This window comes from Euprymna scolopes, chromosome 10 (assembly GCF_053919585.1).
Source record: "Euprymna scolopes isolate OS-2025 chromosome 10, ASM5391958v1, whole genome shotgun sequence".
In the NCBI taxonomy this organism is placed as follows: Eukaryota; Metazoa; Mollusca; class Cephalopoda; order Sepiida; family Sepiolidae; genus Euprymna; species Euprymna scolopes.
This window is the reverse complement of record NC_136491.1, coordinates 136,027,994-136,053,157: the sequence shown is the minus strand read 5'-3', so window position 1 is coordinate 136,053,157 and position 25,164 is coordinate 136,027,994. Positions and strand designations below refer to the sequence as shown.

At 33.7% G+C, this 25,164-nt stretch overlaps 1 protein-coding gene and 1 pseudogene across 1 annotated transcript in view; both read left to right on the top strand.

The window, feature by feature from the left end:
- The window catches only part of LOC145286290 (uncharacterized), a 97,122-nt gene that overhangs the window by 52,878 nt on the left and 19,080 nt on the right, over nucleotides 1-25,164 (top strand). The window lies entirely within an intron of this gene.
- Nucleotides 10,513-10,734, top strand: LOC145286670 (U2 spliceosomal RNA; annotated as a pseudogene).

Below are 25,164 nucleotides of genomic sequence, written 5' to 3'. Positions count from 1 at the left end.
CTTGGGGACGAAGTATATAAATTTTTAATAACTCATTTTTACCTCTTGCTTATATATATATATATATATATAATATATATAATATATATATATATATATATATATATATATATATATATATATATATATATAATGTGTGTGTATGTATGTATGTATGTATGTATGTATATTACCTACAGACATTAGTGTTTCATCCTTCCGGAATCATCAGTACAGGATATTAATGAGTTATAATTGTCGCTGGTTGTGGGGTTCAAACCCAGCAACGAAACCATCTCTGTCTCCATTAATAAGGAACAAACCACAGGGCCACCGTCAACTGCAAGGATATTAAAGTGAAATTAAACATTTATAAAGACATAAACGTTTTACAAGAAGAGTCTACAGTGATCAAGCAACTAAGTGTTGCGATCTTGCACGCAGGCTAATTAAGCGACTTTTTCATTTTAGCAGACAGTGCTCAACTTATATATATATATATGTGTGTGTGTGATGAGGATTGATAAATTGTATTATTTTGACCATTGTTCCTATCTTGACTATTATTTTCACAACGGTCGGTCGATATAACCTCCGACCTTCTTCATGTGTATCTTGTCGAACTAAGAAATATAAACAGGTTAACATGCTCTTGCTTTATTAGGCAGGTAAATGTCTAAAGCAATTCACAATCATATTCTTAGTATCGCCCGAACTGAGAATTGAACCTTCAACCTCCAGAACTGAAGTTTGCCTATTACTTTATCCGTTATGCCATATATTTGTGGAATGATATGTAGCGTAATGGATAAAGTACTAAGTTGTTTGTGACACTTTTCTGGAAGATGAAGATTCAATCCTTAGTGCGGGCGATATTAAAAATACAATTTCGAATTATTTAAGACTTCTACCTGGCTGACAGGACGAGAGCATGCTTACCCGAGCAGATTCCCAAGTTCGACAGAAAGATTCCAGAGTTCAACAAGAGCTTCTATCTTAGAAGTGCACGCCTGTGGAACTCTCTTTCGTTTGTCTGTTTCCCACCTCACTACAACTTGGATGTCTTCAAGTCCAACATAAACAAATTCCTGTTGAACCGCCCCCTTAAGTAAGACACTTTATCAGATCTCCATTACTAGCGATTACTACGATATTATCCCATTGATTACTGTTTACTGTACACGCAATAAACCTTATCCCCAAATGGCCTCGGGCCTTGATAAGTGGTGACTTCCATGTAAAAAAAAAAAAAAAAAAAAAAAAAAAAAGACACCTGAAGAAGGTCGGAGGTTAAACTGGCCGAAACGTTATAAAAATAATACTTAAGATAAGAACAATTCGAATAATCCAAATAATACATTTTTTAATTTTTATCAGTATATTTATTTATTTATTTATTTATTTTGACGAAATATTTTGCACTTCTGAAGTAGAACACAAAAGAAAAAGAACGCATCACTGTTTCTAGCATTTTGGTCGGTATCTCGTTTTCTTGCATGCCTGCTTTTTTATATCTACTGGCTTCGTTTCAAAGTTATTTTTGCAACTGAAGGTTGACCGTGAAAATTCGGTAGTGATGATCGTCTAAAAGTCGATTTGCGCATCAGCAATAAGACATATTAACAAAGGGCATTATGGGAGGAGGAGGAGGAGGAGGAGGAGGAGCAGCACATTACAGCAGCAGCAGGCGTTCCTTCCGATTGGCTGATAAGGGCACTTCTGTCTGCATGTGCAAATGCGAGAAAGTTAATCACGTGCGGTGCGGACGTTCTTATGTATCGGTTTGGTAATTGTTGGCTTCAGTGCCCGTGATGATAGGATCACATGGTAAGGGCAATGAAAAAAGCCACAGGAGTGAATTCCGCTTCTGGTTCTGTGAGCTACACCCATTATTAACGACCGGTGTTCATTTAATGAATTCCACGCGATCTGACAAAAGGCGGATGAATCCACTTGTTGGGTTGACGGTCATCGAGAACGTAACCAGGTTGGCAGAATACAAAATTTAGTCTGCTTAGAAGAACTTGCGTTCACGTAGCTTTTTCTGCGGCCGTGGAAGTGTCGGTTTTCTTTATAAAAATACTTTTCAGTCAGTTGGTGTGTTCTCGTTATTATTTCAAACAAATATTCAGTGGAAAAAATGGATTTAAAATTTTGTTGTTTATACACAATAGTGATGTTTTAAACCAACGCATTTCAGGAGAAAACAATATTGCATGTCATGCCAAAATTAGTATAAATTCTAAAAATTACGGAAAATGATCGTGTAGAAGATGTGCTAGATGTATTTTTAACAAACGAAAATCACCCACAATTACGTTCGGAAATTTTGTTTTAAAATGGCGGAGTGTAGTTTTTAGTTAAAATAATCGATTGTAGTTACCTCCCCTAGATCTTGCGAACTCTTCAACGTTAAAACATTCGACAAAACTTTGTAAATCGATAAACTCGATAAATTTTGTTTTTACTTGTAATTATTTTTCTACTGGATCATTTGTCGTTTTTTTTTTTCGGGGGGGGGGGGTTCGACGTAACGTAAGTACGTATTTTTTTTTTTTTTTTGTCCTGGATATGACCTTGAACTATATCCAGTGGTGAGGTCCAAGTTTGCGGTCTTTGGGGAGTGTGAAGCCACCCTTTAATTGCCATTGCTCCCAAGTCCACTCTGACCCGGAGTGGTAGTACCTGTTAGGGTCCCAACTATGAGTTAAATAGAAACCGACTTGAAAACAACAGATATATTCTATTAAAAAAATTTTCTTCAAAATCTTTGGATTTGGCATTAAATAACCTTAAAAGAGTTGATATGCCGTAAAACAAAAACCACTACCAACGTAATTTTTTACCTGAAATGCCTTGGTTTAAGCATCACTATTTTGCACAAACATCAACATTTTTGTGGTTGATAGTTCTTATGCAAATCTCATCATTACAATGTAGTTTTTTATTTATAAAAATCTACCCTGTGAAATCAGTCGATGTAGTTCACATGCGGTTTGAGAAATTTGTACGCTGGCGGCCATATTAAATTTTGCATAAAGCTTTCTGGTTAACTTTACGACTCGTATCTCAAATTCATTTCCGGTTGCCAATCCTCATGTTAAGAGTGACATTTTTTCTCTAAATAATAATGTTATTCTTTAGAAAGCCATTCTTAACATAGGGGATGGGCTTTCTTAAAATTACTTTGTACTTTCACCTAACAATTTAATAAACAAAAGATACCGTAAAAAATGCAATTAAAAACACGTATATATTGATTTTAATAATCGTGATGAGACGTAAAAGCGGTACAAAACTTTTGTTTGGGGAAGTAATTTTACTATATAGTAGGTAGAGACTAGCAACGTTTCTTCTGTGTGAAAGAGGCTGCACAAAAGGGGGGAGAAATAATCTTCCACAAGATTGCGAAGTCGATTTTGTACTCTGCCAATAAAAGTAAGCGTGCTCCGAGTGACACTTACCCGGATATGGCAACAATACTCCATCTTGGTACAAATAGACGATTGGGTAAAATTTGGATCATTCTAACACTCCAGAAAGTACCTGATTCCTGACTCAATCCTCGGTAAATTTTTACTTACTTTCCGTCTTAACAATCACCTTAAAAATGACGACTTTTAAAGGTTTTTGAATATGCTGAAAAGGAATATCGCATTTAAACTGGCCGCAAACAAATAGTTTTCCGGATATTAAGCCATCTAATTTCGTATGTTATGACCGGTGGTCATTTTGTACCCGCAAGCGCACACATATTTTTGACATGTGCATGCGCCAAAATATGCATATAAAATGGTCACCAGTGATAATATAAGGAATTACATTGTTTAATATCCGGAAAACTTCTTATTTGCGGTAAATTTAAATGTGATATTCGTTTTCAGCATACCCGAAAATCTACAAAAGTCATCATTTTTAAAGGTGAGTGTTAAGGTGTAAAAGTAAGTAAATATTTACCGAGGATTGAATCGGGAATCCGGTACTTTCTGGAGCGTTAGAATGATCCAACAATTTTTCCAGCAATCACTAAAAAGAATCTTAAACGCAACTCTGGTTTGGATCCATTGTAACATATATTCGTCAGATTATTTTAGGTTTGTATTACGAAAAAGTGGCCAAAGAATAAAAAAAATATATATAACAAATAAATCTTATCAAAGGCAAGATAAGTCACTTTTCTACCCATATGTAACCGTAATATATATTGGGTATGTTTCTAACAGTATTTTGTATATTTTTTTAGTTTTAACTAATTTTTCCAAACTCCACGTATTCAACAGTCAGCTCGCCACCAGTTATTTTGTTCACATATATTGATTGATAAACGCTGTATGATTTTGAAACCGATTAAACGTTTTAAAATGAGCAAAACCATTAAACAATTTTACAAGTAGGTAGAAGAGTAACTTGTATTGCCTTTTGTATTCCCCCTTTTTGACCACTTTTTAGTACCTTTGTGGATTGTAATACAAACCCGTAATTTTTATTGTAAATGAAACGTTTGTAGGTCATAGATATTTTCACATGTTCTAAATCGAAGAATATTTGTTTTATTCATAAAGAAAAAAAAAGTTTGGTTGTCGAGCCGTTCTGTAAATATCGCAAATCTAAAAAAAGAAAGACACATTTAGATGAGAAAAAGCAGATAGAGTTCTTTTCTTGGCTTTTCATGCGAAATTGTCGCTCTGGAACAAACGCGCGCGTGTGTGAACAGATAAAATATGTCGCAGTTATTTTTTGATCAAGACAAGAAAGCGTGTCCTTATTTTTCTGTCCACCGTTCGTCCACGCTTCATGGCTAAATATAACGGTCTACTCATTCTGTAACCCAACATAGACATGAGAAGAGTTCTAACTATAGAATATTCTTTTCTAAATTTGTATACAGGAACTAAAAATGGAGTCATTCTTGTTGCAAAGTGAGTGAAAATAACTTTTAAAAAAAAGAAGCAATTTAAAAAATGATAATAAAACTAGAAAAATACCCGTCCTACGACGGGTAAAATTAACCCCCCCCCCAAACAAAAGAATTTTGCGCCACTTTTACGCCTCTTACAAGAATTAAATTTAACATATAATGATACTAAACCTTATGTCTAGAATCTTTATTCCAAATTTGATTAAAATCCATTATATGATTTTAATTCTAGAAAATGTGCGTTCGTTTTAAGTTATTTGATCCGTAAGATATCATTTCGGACTTCAGACATTTTTCAAATTATGCTACATGTCGGTGCCACTGTGCTGTTATTTCACTTCCAAGGCGGGAAGATGCGACACAAGGGTCAGAAAGAGCCGTTTCCCTTATATTTCTGCCTCCAAATAAACCCAGAAAGATAGCTATCCAGTCCACCAATGCGTTTCACAGTGGGAGTTGTTTTTTAATCTACCCGACACATATCTAGACAAGATTCACAAAAAAATATAGGTCAAGGAAGTGTGCGCACACTGCACCTCATTTTTTTTTTATTTTATTTTATTTATTTATTTTATTTATTTATTTTATTTTTTTTTATTTATTTATTTTTTTTTTTTTTGCAAACTTATTTTTTATTAGTCGCAGATCTCTTCTACAAAAGACCGGGAATATTTTTTAAGGAACATAAATATAAACGACACCCGTCAGCATATATACGTGTCGGTGTTAAAGCATAATGATCAGTTATATTAATTTAAGTTTGTTTTTAAATACTCCGTGTTTTGGCTACAAAAATGCAGACACAAAAGTTCCATTATAATAGCATAAGCATGGCTGTCCGTTTTCAAAGGTCAGTCATCGCCACTCTCCTCCCGTTTTAGCAGAGACGCCAGCGATCACGATTGCGTAACGCTTGAAACTGAACCGTCAAACAAAATAAAATCCGGAAGTAGTAATAAGAGAAATAGAGCAAGAAGGAGGATAAAATCAGAGGAGGTGGGGGGGGGGGATACGGGGGGTGATTGGAAAGGCGTTCGCTAAAAAAAGAAAAATGTGACTCATTCTCGTCCGTATCCTGCTGACGGGTAATAAGTTACCTGTTGAGGTCTCTTCTGACACTGCAAACGTGCCCGATTATTGAGAGCTTTAGCTTAACAGATAACATTTTTATTTATTTATTTTTGTGTTTTTTAGAAAGAAAAAAAATCAATTTTGATCGTTATATCATAATCTAACACTTATTGATATTTTTTCTTTACCGAACGTTGTTGACCTTTTTCTTGTAATCAGTCAGTGGATGGATGTGTGTGTGTGTTCACGCGCAAGCGCATACACACGTGTGGAAGATAGGACGAAGGTAAAACAAAATCTTTTTTTCTTTTACTTGGGAGTCACCACTTATCAAGGCTCGCAAGTTACTCGAGGATAAGGGTTAATGAATGTAAGATGATAGTGTAGTAATCGTTAATGGTGTAAATTGGGTAGAATTTGATTATTTCTAGGGACGGCTCAGCAAGAACTTGTTTACATTGGATTTGAAGACTACCATGTTCTATTCAACCGGGAAGCAGGACAGCGGAACAGTGTTCCACAGGCGGTCTCAGATTCTTAAAATGCTAGCAAAGATACCCGGCGTTGCCAAGGAACGTAGATGATAAGATAGAAGAGTTAAAATATATGCAATATTTATATTAAAACATCTCTCTCTCATATATATATATATATATATATATATATATATATATATATATATATATATATAATAGAAAGTGATGTGGCCTTGCAAACCAATAATAATCAAGACAGTGGTATAATCAACAAAATTACGTTACTGAAGTGTACGTCATGTTGCTGCGGCTATAACTGCCACAAATCACTATCATTTACTTCCTTCTCTTTGCGTGTAAAAGATGGCCCACAAGGTTCAAAGGTGGAGAGAGTCAAACCAGCGCCGCTAAAGGAGGGGCACTCTGGCCTTTTAAAAATCGCCTAAACAGCCCCCTTCATGAGTCTCCAGTCGAGGCACCTCAGAGTAAGCAATGAACTTACTTCCTCTAAAAGACGGGAGGCAAAGTTGAGGAGAATGGACCTCCTACAACTACCCAGAACGAATGCTTCAACCTGCTAGATAAAAGCCCATTTAAACGGTTTAGTTTCTGCCGGACTGATTATCGATATCGCAGAGCTTTACATTGCGAGTGAAACAGTCGCATTTGCGAGCGATTTTTCAAAGTGGCGACTAGAAATAATGAAACGCTTATCTTTTGGTGATTGTATTTCTTTCACTTTCTTTTAATGCTCACTACCGAGTGAAAAATATCTTCAACTTTTTTTTTAATAAAATGAATAAAGTAAAATTATTTAAACAATAAAAGTTTAATAGAATAATGTACTCTTTTTTTAACGAAGGCTGTTTTAAAAAACATCTGAAGAAAACAGAATGTTTATACCTTCAAGTATCAACATAAAATTTGTTGTATATTTAGAATTACGCTTATTTAAAACAATACAGAAAAATCTTTGATGTACATACTCGTCACAGAACGAACATATCATATTCTAAAAATCATATGGGTTTGGCTAGTAACTTTTCTATTTAGCTAGTGAGCGAAAATATTTAGCTGTCAAAGGTCAACTAAAGATACATTTGCCCATAGGGCCCTGTATCGGAACCTCAACTGACATGCATCAGTGATTGGAACAAATGGCCAAATGAGTGGCGCAAATCGCTGTCTCATAAAGTGTTAGATGTATTCATTGTCTGGGTAAGTCCATTAATTCCTGAAATAGGTATGTCAGCTTGTTTCATAACAAAGAATGTTAACTCACTGTTTGATCACGTTTCAGTATTGTTTTTAAAACAACTAAAAATATTTTTCTACATGCACTGATGTTACTGGATCCGATGATATAAGTTTTTGTTAAGTGTGTCTTGTGTAGTCTCTGACTTTTAGTCGGAAGACAAAATGACGAGGTTCCTATAATCTAGCATATAAAAGGAGGTCAACTGAAAGTCCAGACGAAAATGTTGAAGTGGGTGGGCATAGTTTCTTATTGTCCTCACCCACTAACCTCTGTAAATTATCAATGTCAACCATCCCATGAGCGCTATGGGATATGATGAAATGTCTTTTTGAAATGTCGCCTTCGGATTTAACAAAAAAAAAAAAAATGCCTCAGCCCTCACCCCTCACTCCTACTCCCAATCCTAGAACTCTCCCACAAGATCTTGGGCTTATATTTATTTTCTCTCTCTCTCTCTCTCTCTCTCTCTCTCTCTCTCTCTCTCTCTCTCTCATATATATATATATATATATATATATATATATATATTAGCTTTGCGTGAAAGTTGTAAAGGATAAGCTCAGCTGTTTCGGAAACTATGAGGAACTTTCTCTCACGCTCACACACACACACACACACACAAAGTGACTCTCTCTCTCTCATATATATATATATATATATATATAGAGAGAGAGAGAGAGAGAGAGAGAGAGTTCCTTCCTCATAGGTTCCGAAACAGCTAAGCTTATCCTTTACAACTTTCACACAAAGCTAATATATATATATATATATATATATATATATATATATATATATATAATGAGAGAGAGAGAGAGAGAGAGAGAGAGAGAGAGAGAGATAGAATCACTTTGTGTGTGTGTGTGAGTTCCTTTCTCATAAGTTCCGAAACAGCTAAGCCTATCCTTTGCAACTTTCATGCAAAGCTAATTAATTTATATGTCTGGCAGTATTATTAAATATATTCTGTACAGAAATTCATCCGATAAGTACCGAAAAATCGAAAAAATCCGATCTTTAAAATAGCTTTTCTCACTTATAGATAAAAAAAAGACTAATTTTTACAGGGGAATCTTTTACATTACACCGGCCAAGGGAGAAAATAAAATCTTAGCAAATCATTTGTTCTTAAAAAAAAAAATAAAGAAAAGAAAAAAAGCAGATTTAATATAATCTTGATATATAGCTTAGTGGTAGAGAATTCGACTACGGATCGAATGATCCTCTGTTCAAGCTCGGGGTACCTCACCATTTTATTTTTTCTTATTAATGAGTTCAATTTATGAGAAAAGAAAAGTGTACCATTTAAAATTACTGCAAATCATTTACTTCGTTTGCATATTTTAAAACTAAACATTAATCAGAAGCAACTTTTCCAGGGCATTTATCGTCAAGCCCAAATATCAGCAGACCTAGTATTGTAAACAAACACAGACGAAATTTGATGAATGATATTATCATTATTAGTTATTTATTAATTTTATTTATTTATTTATGTGGGAGGGGATTAATTCACTGGACAAAGTTTTCCTCGCAATATATAATAATCAGAGGATTGATTCTATAATAATTCATATGCAATCTGGATAAATTAAAATATGCCAGTTAGTATATATATATATATATATATATATATATATATATATATATATATATATATATATATATTCATTCATTTTCAGGGTGTCAATTGAGTCAGGTTTTGTCAGTGTGATTGTGTACTGATTTGGAAAGAAAATGCCGACACATGCCTCGAGGAATCTGTCATATAAAGGAGAGTTGTCGCTGTGCATGTCTAGCTAGAAAGGAATGGGCTGGGCTGAGGGATGGTGAGAGATAGATAGAGATAAGTGGAGAGATAGAAATAGGCTACACTTTTGTCCTGGGCAAGGCCGGGTAGCCCTGCTAGTTAGTAATAGATTTAGATAGTGCCATTAAAATAGCACAAAAAGAGTTGATATGCCATTAAAATGGCACCGAAAGAGTTGATATGCCATTAAAAATAATACATAAAACTCAGTTGCCAGTAACTTTCACCGGATCTGTCTAATGTTTTTTTTTTAATTATTTTATCATCCGTTATATGGGGAAATGCCATCTAGTCAAAACTTTGTACATTGAAATTCGATTGATTGTACAGAATTATTCAGTTATATTGTTATTTATAAACGTGATTATTCAAATAGTTTTATCTTATCAAAATGCTATTTTAAATCTAGTGGTTTTTGCCTGCAGGATTGGGTCATTAAAGACCAAATCCTGAAATAAGAGCAGTTGAATTCACATACAATAAATGGAAGTGAGAGAAATACATAGCTAGCTAAGAGAGAAAGATGAGTGACTTGTTCAGTCAATCACACACACACACACACACACACATATGTCTGTGTGTGTATATATATATATATATATATATATATATATATATATATATGTGTGTGTGTGTGTGTGTGTGTGTGTGTGTGTGTGTGTGTGTGTGTGTGTGTGAGTGTATCGTCGTCATCCTAATAGATTTATCAACTGCATACATGTACAATGTTTTATATATGCATTGAAAACTTCTGAAAAACTATTAGTTTTTTTAATTCAATGAATCATCATCGCCTCTGCTCAGTCGCGAAAGACAGCAGTACTCCCTGTAAAGATAACTGTACGTGTAATTGTGAGGTAAGGGTTGCGCAATCCCAACCACACTGCTCCTAAATCGGCATTGCTTGAGTGCAAGGAGAAGTCCAGGACGACTGAAAACAAGAACACGTATAGCATCTGGAATTCCCAAATGGTCACCCGTTTTAGTACTGACTAGGCTCAACGTTGCTTCTTGGCCTTTTGGTCAAGATCAAAGTGTAGTATCTGTTCTTCAGATGCTGCACTTCAATTTCTTGTTCTCTTTCGGTGGAGGAGAAGTCCTTCACGACTGAGACAATTTTTATTTTTGTACCTTTTCTCCACGTTAAAAAACGACCCTGGTGTCTAACTCTGTCCCGTGGGGAGGCATAGTAAATAGGAACATTATATATATATATATATATATATATATATATATATATATATATATAGAGAGAGAGAGAGAGAGAGAGAGAGAAGGCTTTAGGGAAACAAATGTGCATGAACTCAGCATTAGTATACTAACGCATTGCATTCGTAGCAGCAAATTGTCTCCTAAGACATTCTTGGTTGATGAAATCTTATTAAAATTAGTGTTAAGTTTAAAGTCTTGCATTTGTTCCACTAACAACCTATTTGTATCATCTGAGTTTTTTTTGTTTTTTTTATTTTGTAAGTGCATTCGTCACTTGTGTATATATTTGTAAACGAGTTTCCATTCAGCTTTCTGTTTGTTTTTCTTCCTTACATGTCAGCGTTTTCTTTTTCTTTCTTTTTTTTATTTCTTTATTCATTTTGCAATTACTGTGATTGCCTATACCAGCTTTTGCTTACTGCGTGATTAATTTCTCAAAAATGTGTGTACGTTAAATACCAAAGCAAATATTTGCAGACTGTTGATAGTGGTCAACTTAATTCCAAACCGTACTTCTGACTCGCTATTGTCCAATGGCAAGAAGAAATCAAAAATTAGCAAAAGCAAAGCTGTGATAAGGACAAAGGGTCGATCTTAGTTGGAGGCTTTTCTTCTTTCAGACTAGTTGCCCTGCCAGTCTAGTCTACTCTACTACATACCTTGTAGTTAAAGGAAGGCAAAATGAATTAATTCCTACCGTTCTCAGTGATATTAGAGAAAGTGACTTTTCAGTTTTTCTGTGTCACCATTTATTTCACATTCGTCGTTTTTTTTTTAATACTAATGAGTAACCCATTAATCGATGCCGAAAGCCACGCGATGATAAATGTTAATAAGATTCGTGGATTGTTAGTTGAATGATAAAGAATATTATGAGAAGCTTGAAAGTGATAAAATGAATGAACAAAGTTTGAACGGTTTGATATATAGGTGTTTATATTGGACATGAAGATGACCATGTTGTAGCTTCTAGGGAAGTGGTAAGTACTGACCAGGCCTAATGTTTCTTAACCTCCGCGTTTCAATGTGATGTGGCTATCGAAAATATCCCATAAAATCAACTACTCATTTTAAGTTTTCGGGAGTAAATTAGAGTTATCTACCTTGGGTTTCTCAGTTTATTGATCCCAATTTTGTAAATTTTATTTTATTAGGTCAACTTCGTAAAAACCCGGGGGGGGGGGGGGTTAAAGATATATTTTTTATATACAAGACATGGGTTTCATTTTTTTTTTTAATAAAGGCAATAACCTTTTGAATCATTTTAATTGCGATTAGTTTTATATTTTTGATTAAGTAGTCCAGTTTTTCTATCTTGGTATCGCATATTTTATTTCTTTCATCATAATAAATATTAAAAGGTTAAAATGTCAAGCTTTATAAAAATAATGATTCTTATCCAGAATTGTCCCTATATTATAAAATAAAAGTAAATAAAAATCGGTATGGTGCACATAACCATGACGAAACGAAAATATCATATTCCAAAAATCAGATTCCATTGATAAATTAAAACTTGACCAACATGTATTGATTTTGTGACCCTTTGAAACCCTGAAGTAATTTTGAAGCCTTTTAGACTGTGAATTAGAAGGTAATTTTTGGCTAGAATTAAAGATTCAAGTCAAATATCAAGTACTCTTCAACCAATAATTAAAAATGGATTTTTGTGTGCGCCCCAATTGTATCGAAGAACCTTAGTGAGAACCTGTGCCTCCTTTTTAAGAATTTAACCTAATATATATATGTATGTGTGTGTGTGTATATATATATATATATATATATATATATATATATATATATATATATATATATATAAAATACTTGATCAATTTATGTAATTTTTGGAATATGACATTTCTGTTCCGTGATGATGGGCATGTACACCATAGAGATTTATCTGTAGTTTTTATTATTATTATTATTTTTTATTAGGTTGAATTCTAAATAAGAACCCTTTTTAGCTGGGAAACGGTAAGCAAGTGCCCCAGCCCCAGACAATGTTTTAAAGGGGAATGACTCCACGCTATGAATGGCACTGATTTGTTAGACAAATAAGAAAGGAATGCAAAGCTTAATAATAGGCACTACTATTACTACTACTGTACCATTAGCACACTATTATTACTGCTATTGCATCGGCATTTGCCATTGAAAGAACAAAGACATCGAAAAGTATAAAATGAAAATAGAAAAAGTCGGTGTGTGTACTTTATTACAGAATATGGTCAGTTTCTCTCGGCATTTATTTTGAAGATCAAAGTGTTGTGTTTATGGTATTATGGTGGATGAGAACTTTAATTAGGATTAGCGTAGACCAATCGATGTTACAGTGTCGAGGATGACCATAGACCACCACCACCTCCCTCAATTTTTTGATTGGCCTTGTGCCTAATGTTGTTTTGTTAATTTTCTTTGGCAAAATAAAATATATAAATCTGTGTACTATCTGCTTGTTTTCTTTTTTTTTTTATAATTCGAAATGTCATATATATATATATATATATATATATATATATATATATATATATATATATATATATATATATATATATATATATATTAGTGTTGGGACGATTAATCGGAATCAGGAAATTCGGAAATTTTGGGGTATTGGAATCGGTATCACAGTCAGAATATTTTGTGCCTATTTCCGATGCCAAAAACGGTTCCTTTAATTATCTTTTTTTATTTGATTTTGTTTAAAACAAAATCTTCTACGGCTGGTTGTAATAATAAATATTTATTGATTTTAAACCATCAGTAAATCTAAAGTGTGTTTTTACGTTTGAGAAAATATCTGCACATTTAACATGTGTTTTTTACAGTAATCAGGGTGGGGGAACAACTTTATAGTTAAACATTCAGAGACTTGAATCGGAATTGGATATTGTATCGGAATCAGGAAAAAAATTGAATCAGCCTAGAACCCTAGGATACGGCATTAATCCATTCCGGAGTTGGGATCATAAGGTGAAATCAACACTGCTGGGTAGCCAAGTTTTAATATACTGTTTTGTTTTTAAATCCCCGAAACAGTGTTTCGTGGTAAATAAGTTATGATCCCTTAAATTAACATTAGGGCTATAGTGAATTAAAGAGAGCAAGTTGATGCATTGATTGCAGGTGATTAAATGACTTACTGACTAAATAGTTTTCTAACGAATGATAAAAAATATAAAAATTAAATAAGTTCTTTATATGTATATATAAACAGGGTGTCTACAAAGTCTGGCTACTTAATGTAGTCAGACTTTGTGGACACCCTGTAGATTATGCAGCCAGACTTTGTGGGCACCATGTAGATTATGCAGCCAGACTTTGTGTGCACCATGTAGATTATGTAGCCAAATTTTATGGGCACCCTTTAGATTATGCAGCCAGACTTTGTGGACACCCTATATATATATATATATATATATATATATATATATATATATATATATATATATATATATATATATATATATATAGTTTTAAAGGTTAAAAAAAAACTTCCAAGACTAGATATAGTAGAACCCCAGGATACAGCATTAATGCATTATGGGGTTGGGATCGTAAGATAAAATCACCGTATTGCAGGCCTAAGCTAAATTTTATACAGTACCGTATATAATACACATGTATATAATCAAATAATATTAAGAATAACACCGTTAGGCGGGGCAAATACTATAACCATGAGCCGGAAAAACATATTCCACATTGTAACCTAAAAAACCGTATCCTAGGACCACCGCATCCCGGGGTTATACTATATATATATATATATATATATATATATATATATATATTCAGGCAGCAACCCCAGTCAAGGTTGCTGAGCCAATATGATGCGGAATCGGCAATGACAGCAGTGCATCACTGAAGATTTCCCTGGAGACATTCGTTTTGTTGTTTTATTTTACTTCAGTCGAAGTTCTCAGAAATCAAGGGGCCCACTACCTGAGGCTAACACCTGAACTCTATATGAGATACATAAATATTCGAATGTTCCATTAAAGTTCTTTATCTCTCAAACACTGAGTTAGTAAAGAAATTGAGAACATAATTTCCCTCTCCCCAATTAACAATTTTCATATGTTGCAGTATATCTTTCGTCTTAGTCTTACTGGATTCCAGGACAGGAATTTATCTAGTCTGGTGGAGTATCCAGCTTCGTGCTGTTACTTGAGGTGGCATCACTTGGATAAAGTGCATCATTCCTCGTAAAAGCTAATGTAAGTTAGCCATAGTGAGGAGATCTTATTTGGGCAGCGAATATTATGTGATTTTGAATATTTGGTCAGGGTTTACTTCTAGGGAAAAGTATCCTTATGCCAGGTTGTTCTGACAAACCCCTGTACAGAGAGACCTTAGACACTCGAGGATTGTGTCTAGTAGGCATTCAAGTTCTCTCCTTCATAAGAATGTATTTCACGATTATAAATTAAATTTTGGTACTCATGCAGAGAGTGATCCGTGCTGAAATAATAACGTTATTATTTAAAAAGTCATTCTTACCATGGGGAGGGTGTTTTGTACCTATTCTATACTTTAACCTTACAATTGAATAAAAAAATATATCATAAAACTTTAATTAAATGTGGAAATACGATTTAAAAAATAGCGCGGATCGGCGGATCACTCTCTGCATTAGCACCTAAATTTTACACACATTAAGTAGGTTACCCCAGAGTAAATGTGATAATGAAATGTCGGCAATGATACTACTTAAGAGTTGAATAGACATAAGTAACAATTCCCATTTGATCCACACTTTTGGTGGCCTTGTGCCAGATTTGTGTGTGTGTGTGTGTGTGTGTGTGTGCGCGCGCGCGCTTTGTTTTTTTTTGTATTCCATAGAGCAAATAATTCAAAATGTATCTATTACTATCCATCTCATTTTGCCCCCACGCATCTGGCTTGCTAAGAGTCTGACCCGTACGTGAGGATGTCATCCTCCCACGCATTACCTCTTCTTTGGAAGTTTTTTTTTTTTTTCTCGGTCAGTTTAAACGTTCCTCAAGATAGAAATACGACGATGTATTTTTTTCACTCATTTTGAGCATTTCCCCGTCCTTTAAGGAGAGTTGAATTCCCCAACACACACACACACACACACACACACACACACACACAGATATACAAATACACACGTTAATTGACTCCATGTCAAATCTAACTACAACGGGAAGTGGACGAATAACCCACTGAAACATGCAAAGCAAAGCGATAAAAAACCCTGTTGTCACGTTCCCGTCGTACACGTGTCAGTGCGTTAGCACTGGTTTTGTGTGTGCGTGTGTGATCTCTCTCTCTCTCTCTCTCTCTCTCTCTCTCTCTCTCTCTCTCTCTCTCTCTGTTCGAATGACGCTAGACGTTGGCCGTTGAATCACGTTGTTGCTATCGTTTGAAGCGAGAAATATAAACACTATTATAGTCTATTCAATTTATAATAGGTGCGCGGTCGAAAAAAGATTGTTTGATGTAGAAACAAACACAAAAAAAGTAACACTAATACTTGCTTTGACCTATAAACTTTCATTTTAGTCAGAAATATTTCCTTATCGCCTTAAAGGCTTGAAAATCATTTTCAAGTTTCGAAAAAAATGCTAATGTTAGACTATTTTTATCTTTATGAAGTTTAAACAGTTTCAACATTTGAAATAGATTTTGAAGCTTTTAATTTGGGGGATAGAAACGAATGTCTGGCTAGAATTAACGTGAATAAATCAAATATATTTTTTAATTCTTTTTCGCCCAAAACTAAGCATGCTGCCACTTCAACGAAAGGCGCTACTGTTTGGGATGGTGTCTAACAAGGGACTGTGTGGAGTTGAGTAGCAAGATGTCTGTTCACATTACATTTAATATTCTGCAGGTTAGACACTAAAGGAAACATGAGGTTTGTTTTACTGTATTCGAAAAAATTGTCACAAAACAAATATAGAACAAATAAATGTTATCAAAGGCAAGATAAGTTACTTTTTTACCTAACTGGATATGTTTTAACATGTTTATTCAGCTCAAAAAAACATACAGTGTTTACCGATGTATTGGAAAATTTAAAATGGCAGCCGACTCTCTCTTTGAGACGGTAAGTTTGGGAAAATGAGTTATCAATAAAAAAAAAAAAAAAGCAGACAAAATACTGTTAGAAACTCGCTCAATATATGTTATCGTGACACGGGCTAACATATATTTGGCGGGTTTTTAACAGTATTTTAACTGTTTTTTATTTATAACTCATTAACTCATTTTCCCAAAACTTACCGTCTCAGAGAGAGAGAGAGAGAGAGAGAGAGAGAGAGAGAGAGAGAGAGAGAGTCGGCCGGTCGGCCGCCATTTTAAATTGTCCAATACATCGGTAAACACTATGTTTTTCGAGCTGAATAAACATGTTACATTAAATATAAACACTAAAAACATATCCAGTAAGGCAAGATAAGTTACTTTTCTACCTTTGATAACGTTTATTTGTTCTATATTTGTTTTGTGGCATTTTTTTCGAATCTATGTGCATGGACGGTAACACAAACCCGAAACATGGAAGGAATACCAATGTTTAGCAGCTCGAGGGAAGAAACTCTTAGAGTAGAAGATTTTCCGGCATCTAAAGACCTTAGCAATGAAGGGCTGTGATTTTGCTGCTTGTCCGATTAGTCGCAGTGAGGGTGGCACCGGGGCCGTTTTATTTCACAAGAAGGGGGGGGTGACGTCATTCAAGGGACATCACTCTGAGTGGCTTATTAGCCAGATACAATAGTTCAGTTAAAGTGCAGGTACAGGGATACAACATTGCGAGCATTCGATGTATTTGTTTCAATTCATGTTGACTTTGTTTTTGTTATTTTGTTTCGTTTGTGTTTTTAGGGCGAAAAAAGTAGGGTTTTTTTTTTATTGTTGTTGCTATACTGTCCAAATATAAATAATGCGGCGACAACATTAACATTTTCAAATCATCAGCAGCTTCATATTCCAAGAACTGTAGGCTTGTGGAAGTCTTTCTGCTCACTGTTTCCCTCCTACCTATAATCGGCGGACGTACACGAGTGAGGCGAGGCCCCCAAAGCAAAATACGCATCGGCTTCGGTGTTGTACGCGGCACGTTCTAGGGAGCGTTCATTAATTCGGAACGGAAAGGAAAGAATTTTGGCGTGTTTGGTCTTGTTGTTAATATTATTATTATTATTATTATTATGGTTTGAACTTTGCGCTTTTCGGATTATTTTGTTATGTTTGTTTGGGGGCGGGGGAGGGGAGCGGAAATTATAGTTATAAGTAATTATTAACAGGAAAATTGGCCGGTATCTGTTTTTATAAAATTTTTAGGTGAAAGTACAGAATAGGTATACAACACCCTCCCGTCCCCATGTTAAGAATGGCTTTCGAAATAATAACGTTATTATTACATCACATCACGGATCAATATGTGCACTGCACTGCAATGGAGTGCATTGCATTGCATGAGTAACTTTATTTTCTTGAATAAAAAAAAGCTACTCGACGAGAACGCGACTGTTTTTGTTTTCATAATTATTTTTATTCAAAAATAAAAAAAAATAAAAATAACTGCAATCTCCGACAAAAAAAATATCCAGCAAAAAAAAAACATAACAAAATAAAGCACAAAGTTCAAGCAATAATAATAATAATAATAATAATAATAATAATAATATCAATAATAATAATAATAATAATAAAAAAAAAAAAAAAAAAAAAAAAAGGACGCACGCCGAAATTCTTTCCTTTCTTTTCAGATTAATGAACGCTCCCTGAAAACGTGCTCCGTACAACATCGGAACCGATGCCAGCACCTCATTGCAAACAATGTTCTTTTGTTTTTTGTTTTTTTTTGGGGGGGGGGGGCTATTTTCTTCGAGTGATCCCTATTATTACGTAACGTTTCGCTGAATTCTTTTTTTTTTTTTTTTCAGTGAAGATTTGCTGTACCTTGAAATGACTACGAGTTTGTTTTTTGTTTTTTTTGTTTATTTTTTTACATCATTACAATAATGGCCAGCAACGTTAAAGGGAAGTCATTCCCATATTCTTCTCCAAGGTTGCCAGATTGGCCTTTTTAACGCTAAATTTCGCGAATTTGTCGTTAAAAAGGAAGTAACAAGCAGAATATTATATAGATTGAATAAACTATTATGATGTTGAAGTTGTAACATGTTTAAATTTTATTCTTAATAAATACTATTTATTACATAATAAACATGCTCTCTCTCTCTCTCTCTCTCTCTCTCTCTCTCTCTCTCTCTCTCTCTCTCTCTCTCTCTCTCTCTCTTCTGCTACTAACCCTAAGTTTGTATAATATCACATTTAATTTATTCCTTCGGTCCAGCATTTCTTGGAAGACAATATGGTGCCTGTGAAGATAGTTGACAGATCAACTTAATTTTACTAAATGTTGTTTTAAGCGAAAACAACAGTACTTACTTGTCATATCGAAAATAGTAATATATTAAAAAATATATGAAAATTCTAGTAGAAAATTTATAGGTAAAAGTATTTTTACAGAAAATTGAGGGAAATGGATAGACATTGTGTTTTTACTAAAGACACAACAGCAGTCATTCTACTTGATGAATGTTCGTATTTATTTTCTTATAGATTACTATTTTCGACACAACAATTAAGTATTGTAGTTTTAGGTTCGAATCAAATAAAAGGGTTTGATCCATGTCCAAGTAACCTACATCTAAAATTTCAAGTGTTTAGACCCAAAATTGACAGAGGAGTTTGGTAAAGTTTTCAAAGGTCAAATCGTTGACCTTTGACCCCTTGACAGCCAAATTTCTGGCTAAAAATCGATTAAAAATATTTTCCCAAATCTCAATACCTCTTATGTCAAATCTCGAGTCTGTAGGCTGAAAATTGACAGAGTAGTTTCGTAGGGAAATGCACACACACACACACACACACACACAGACAATTTCTCTTTTAAAGATGTATAGACTATTTTCGAAATGTCAATTAAGTAAGTATTGTAGTTTTCCCTCAAAACCACATATTTCTTAAAATAGTCGAGCTGTCGATCCTATTTTAAGAAACACCGGCAATATTTTTAGTCAAAGTTTATCATCTTTTTCTATTCATCAGTGTCTAATATCTTAACTCTCATATCTAATAGCTTGCACACTCTTGTATAATTGTTCGTCGCTGCAAATGGGCTGATGTTGCGTAGTAACAAGTTTTTATTGTATCTAATTACTGAAAGCGTAACGTAGGGACTAAGGAACGAACAAGCAGAATCTTACATAGATTAAATCAGAATTCTACACCGATAGTTTCCTTAATTCTTCAGAATTTAGAAGACCCAAATTATTAGATTATAATTTTTATTTTATTTTTATATTTATTTCATTTTTTCAGCTCAATTTTCTGTTATGTAAGTTTAATGGGTACTTGTTAAGATAGTCGACAGATATTTTTATATATATATATAATTTTAAGCAAAAACAATATTACGTACTTAATTGTCATGTCGAAAATAGTAATATATCCAAAAATTACGAAAAATTATCGAGTATAACATTTGCTATTGTTTTTAGTATATAAAAAAGTCTTTAGCTAAAGACTACAAATGTCGCTCTGTGTGTGAACTCTTCATCGAGTATTTTTAACATCTAAGAAAAATGCAACTTTACCCAAATTTCCGTAAGCATTACTTTTTAACTAAAATAACTTTCTACTCGATGAAATTTTCGTAATTTTGGGATATATGGATATTTTCGACATGACAATTAAGTACGTAATATTGTTTCTGATGAAAACGAATTTAGGAAAACTCGTCCCGGGAAAACTCGTCTCCGGAAAACTCGTCTCCGGAAAACTCGTCCCCTTTCGCTAGGTAGGAAAACTGGTCCCTTATTGAATAAATATCGATTGAAAACACATTTTATGATCGTTCTTGAAGGAGATATTGCTTTTTAAAATAGACTATAGCCCCCCATAATATTTAAAAAAAAATGTTTTTATTTGTTTAATTAATTTTTTTTTTTTTTAAATAAAATCGATTGTCCGTTTTCTACCTAACTGGCTAAGTTCTTAGTGGTTTCACTTATTTTAAAGCGTTTATTATGTTCATACAAAGTTAATTACAATTTTTTTTGTTCTTATTTTAACGATGTTTTTTGGAGTCATAAAAACAATAATAAAAAACAAAACAAAAAATTAAAAACTGGGAGCGTTACTTTTTTGATTTGGTTTTTTAATTATGATAGTTTTTTGTTATGTTTTTGTTTTCTCTCATACCAAATGCACTCATGCGTTATTTAAAATTATAATTCTATCAATTATCCACATTTATTGTCGTCCTGTCAAATTTTGCAAAAATTAACTAATAAATTAAAAGCGAAATATTTTTTTGGCGCGAGAGATGCCATGCGTTAACAATCTCTCGTTAACTCATTTTTAATTTTTTAAATTTTTACTTCAAAATTCTAAAATCAATCATTCAGAGAAAAAGTAATCACTAAATAAATTTATTAATCAATTTTATTGAAAACTCCGCTATCGTTTATCAAGAATCTTTTTAATTTCATTTTTTGTTGGTTGTTTTTTCGGAGGGAGATATAGTTTCAACCCCCCCCCTCTCTTAATTATATTTTAAAAAATATTAAAATTTGGGTTTGTATTACTGTACACAGATTCGAAAAAGTAGTTAAAAAACAAATATATAACAAATAAATGTTATCAAAGGCAAGATAAGTTACTTTTCTACCAAACTGGATATAATTCTCGTGTTTTTATTCAATTTAACATGTTTATTCAGCTCGAAAAACATGCAGTGTTTACCGATGTATTGGAAAATTCAAAATGGCGGCCGACTCTCTCTTAAACACGGTAAGTTCGGGAAAAGGTGTTATAAATAATAAACTAGACAAAATACTGTTAGAAATTCGCTCAATATATATTACCGTGACATAGGTTGACATATATTCGGTGTTTTTTTAATAGTATTTTGTCTAGTTTATTATTTATAACACCTTTTCCCGAACTTACCGTGTTTAAGAGAGAGTCGGCCGCCATTTTGAATTGTCCAATACATCGGTAAACACTGTATGTTTTTCGAGCTGAATAAACATGTTACATTGAATAAAAACACGAAAAATATATCCAGTTTGGTAGGAAAGTAACTTATCTTGCCTTTGATAACATTTATTTGTTATATATTTGTTTTTTGACATTTTTTTCGAATCTATGTGTACAGTAATACAAACCCAAATCGATTTTACCCTTTTATAACAACAGTAAATAAGTAAATTCTTTTTATATTAATATAAAAAATATGCGGTCTCGTTTATGAACATAATAAACGCTTTAAAATAAGTGAAACCACTAAGAACTTAGCCAGTTAGGTAGAAAACGGACACTTAGAAAATCGATTTTATTTAAAAAAAAAAAAAAAAAAAAAAATCAAACAAGTAAAAATATTTTTTTTTAATATTATGGGGGGGGGGCTATTTTAAAAAAACAATATCTCCTTCAAGAACGATCATAAAATGTGTTTTCAATCGATATTTATTCAATAAGGGACCAGTTTTCCTACCTAGCGAAAGGGGACGAGTTTTCCCGAGACGAGTTTTCCGGGCACCGATGAAAACACCATATTAACAAATCGATCTGTCGACTCTATCTTAACAAGGACCGTTTAATGTAAGATGGCCACCCATTACCCATTTTTACTCTATCGCAGGTGGGATGTTACAGGAAGTAGTTTTAATGAGTGGAAGAGCGTACTCAAATGAAAGGTAAAATTGTCCATTTTGAACTGCATGAAGACAGAAAATATAATAATACGATACTAAAGAGTTCTTTTTTGCCTATGTGCCGTTACGTCATGCGTCACGTGATTTGTCAATCCCCGGGCTTTCTTCTCTCGGGAGCCACGACTTAACGCATTCCGACAATCACATACCGTAATAGTATGGTCAGTTGTACTTGTGAGACCCGGCGCTGTAAAATGCCGAGCGTAGGGAAGTATAAGGCCTTTCTTCAAATTAACGCCTCTCCCTTTTGTTTACAAAGTGTTTCTGCGCAGCTCTCCTCTCCGATGTAAAATGAAACGAGTTTGATTTTGTTTTTTTTTTTATAGTATTTTTTAAATAAGCAAACAAACAAAAAAAAAATGATAACCTATGTTTATTTTGTTTGTTCATTCTAAAAAATACAATTTGAAAACAATTTTTTTAAATCGTTTAAAGATATCGGATAGTACAGGAGAGACCGCATGGAGTTTTTCCAACATCTTTAGGGAAAGTGATTTTCGTGGAATGTAATGGATTCGAACTTGGAACACCCAGATCGTCAGGCTGTGTCGTTAACGATTTGAGCGCCGTCACCTCCAAAATTAAAAATAACTAATCACAACTAATATGTTAACATTTGATGATTAATCAGGTGTCGCCTGTTGGACATGACGTAATTGTCTCATTTTAGTTGTTTGCGTTGTATGCATTATAACAAAAGGGGGTCAAGTGCAATATGGGTTCTTTATTTGCCTCCCCACGAGGACAGTTTGACACAATGTCTGTTTTCAAGTGAGGAAAATCTCCAAAAGGTGCCCCCCCCAATACAAAAATAAAACTTGCCGTAATCTAGAAAGATTTCGCCTTCACTAACAGAAAATAGAACAGCTACTACATTTTCATCTCGTTGAGGGAGTCGTAACAGTGGCTAAGTGGTTAACGACGCAGACTGAAAACCTGTGTGCCATGTTCGAATCCAGTTCGATCCACAGACGCACTTTCATCAAACCGACATTGCATCTGACCTTGTGTCTCACCTCCTAGGGAGGATGTAAATAAATATTGTACTTTAATCCGAACTCAACGATTAAGGTTATTTAAAAAATAAAAATGTTTCTTATGTATTTCCCCACCCCCTTCTTCCCGAGTGGGGGCAAAAGTAACGACACAGAATTGATATAAAAAAAAAAAAAAAAAAAAAGAATAAATAGGTGATGAAAGTGCATTTCAGGTGCGTAAATTATTAGACTTGCATTAAACCATATAAAGCTAGGGGCTAAATACATTATTAGATTAAAATACTTAAATAGAACCATAAAAAGCTTCATCATCATCATCATTATAAATACTATTAAAATTATTAAAAATAGTTTCTTTTCTTTTTCTTTTTTTAGTTTAATAATTTACACACCTCTAATGCACTTTTACCTTTCAATCTATTATTTATTTTACTTTAAGTTGTAAGTAAAAAAAATGGACACTTTTTATTTTATGTTCATTTTTTTACTTACAAATTCAAGAAAAATAAATAATGGGGATAAAAAAGTTTTTTTCTTTTAATTTAAATTCTTCGGCTTTATAAAATGTTGCATAAAGGGCCTAAATTTATTTTGTTTAGTTTTTCGTAACATGAAAAATGGGGAAGGGGGGGAAACACCTAAAAAATCCTCTCAAATATTTAACGAAAATTACTTTTAAAATATAAGTTAATTTAAAAATGAATAAATATCGAAAATTTCATGAACATTAGTTGAATTTTTGTTAGATTATTTTTAAAACACGGGTGTGTTTACGGCTTAAAAATGATCACCACATAGGAACATTGTTTTAAGGCGTTGATAATGTAAACACGATTTTAGTCTTGCGTTTTCATTATTTTCGTACGCTGAAAAATAATAATATTACTAGTTTATTTGAAGTTAAAGAAGCTTTAAATAAACTAGTAATATTATTATTTTTTAATCGTACAAAACTTATGATGATAATATTAGATTATATCACAATTACATCGTGTTACATATAGGGGTGGAGTTCAATCTGTCGCATACGTTGGAGGTCTCTCGGGATTTTTATCCTCGACCCCCAAAATCGTCAGAGATTAAACCATTCCTGTAATGACCTTGTCCTTGTTGCTTGTAACGATGTTCCTGTGCAGTTCTAGAAGGTCCACCCTCCCAGTCTTTGCTTACTCTCTTTAAGAAGAGGTTAGTTTATTGCTAATTACCTGACGCACCCTTACCGGAGAATGCTAACGAGGCTGCCTAGGTACTTTTTGCAGATCAGAGTGCACTCCCCTCGGGGACATTGACTTCTCAATCCCACTTTCCGACCCTGGTGTATAAGTTCTTACAATGTCAGAAAACTGAATAGCCCCCCCACTCCCACCCTCCTAGCGTACACACACGCACGCGCGTCTCGTGTACTATAATTAATTTACATTCAACTTTGCTACTTGCGTAAAAGGAAAAATAACTATTGACCCTCTCTCTTTCTCTCTCTGATGAAAATAAAAATGCGCTGAGGGGATAGAAAAGGCAACGAAATTCATTCATAAAATGTCTCTTGCACAGTAACAGCGAGACCCACAAATTTATGACTAAAAACCGAAGATAATTTTAACTTTAACCAAAATTTTACAACTCTTCGATACTCGTTCATTTCCGTTCTTTGTGGTAATCGGACGTTTTGGCAAAATATAATGA